Below are 1,552 nucleotides of genomic sequence, written 5' to 3' on the forward strand. Positions count from 1 at the left end.
TACCATAATGACTCTTTCATCATGGCAGAACAAGCTAAACAGGTATTTTATGTTCAAGACCCTTGTGATGAAAGGTGGTCAGTGGTTCTACATGGGGAAACAATTGGTGTTAATGTTGAAAATGATGATTCATACATTAATACTTATGTTAGTCCTTTGTGATAATGTTGAAAATTAATATTTTTTTTCTTTACAGGCAAATGGCTACACCACCCAGTTCTCCTCCTCCTCCTCCTCCTCCTCCTCCTCCTCCTCCTACTGGTGCAGCATCACATTCACCATCTACCTTGAAACAAACAAGAAAAGCCACACGCCTAGGATCATTGACGACTAGACCAGTTGGGGAAGAAAAACCCCTAGTCCATGTGGATCCTGCAATCGGGAAAGCCGACGGTCCCTACAGAAAGAAGTTAACATGTTTGGGGATCGCCACTCGTGATAAGGTGGATGTGACATACAATAATTGGAAACAAGTCCCTAATGCTCATAAGGATTTGATATGGGAGGATATTTAGGTATTTTAGTTAAATGTTGCATTTTGTTGATTAACAATAAAATTGTAATTTAGTAACAATAAAATGTAATTTTTCATTTGTCAGGCTGAATTTGATATCTCTGAAGAATTTAATCTGAGGACAAAAAAGAAAATACTTCAGATTGTGGGGGAGCGGTGGAGACAGTTTAAGTTTGATTTGAAGTCGAAATGGGCACTTGCAGCCGACAAGGATAGTGTCGATGACACTGTATGTGAAAAGTATGGCATTAGCAAGGAGAAGTGGGCCCAATTTTGTCAGAGTCGCAGAGACCCTTGGTGGGAGGTAACTTTGTGATTTTCATTGTTTTAAACTTTAAATTTACTTATTATTGTGAGTAATGATAACTTTCGATAATGTTTAATTTTTACAGGATGTGCGAAAGAAGGCATAGACCATCCAGAAACAAAATAGTGCCCCTTACGTGTTGTCTCGTGGGGGTTATGAATTTCCTGAAAACAAGTTGATGGAAGAGAAGAAAAAGAAACAACTGGAGGAAGCTGTTAAATCTGGAAGTCATTGATCCTCCATCTCCCATCAAACAACATGTGAAGTAGAAGATGGCCCGCACCAAGAAAACTGGGCAAATGACTTCTGAGGCGGCTAAGGAAATTGCTGACAAGATTGTAATTCACTTTCAATTATGAATTTCAATTATATGTGTTTATTGTTTGATTGTGTAAATGAATAAATGTGTTCATTACAGGATTCCTTGGAGGAGCAGGCCTCACAGGGTTCCTTTATCACCCATGGACGTCAGGATGTACTAACTACTGCCATGGGGCAACCAGAACACCATGGTTGTGTGGGTGTTGCTGGAGCCAGTGTCATGATCAAACAATACTTTGGACTGGCTCCAAGGACCTCCCGCACGTCTTTGCCCATGGCTCCCGAAGACTTGGAGCAGCTAACTCAAAAATTCAGGGACCAGCTAGAGGAGTCGATCACAGAAAAAGTGACTCGACAACTAATGTTGTCCTTCAACCAGATGCAGTCCCAGTTTCAATTGCAAATGTAAT

Source organism: Glycine max, chromosome 10, assembly GCF_000004515.6.
Source record: "Glycine max cultivar Williams 82 chromosome 10, Glycine_max_v4.0, whole genome shotgun sequence".
Taxonomy (NCBI): domain Eukaryota; kingdom Viridiplantae; phylum Streptophyta; class Magnoliopsida; order Fabales; family Fabaceae; genus Glycine; species Glycine max.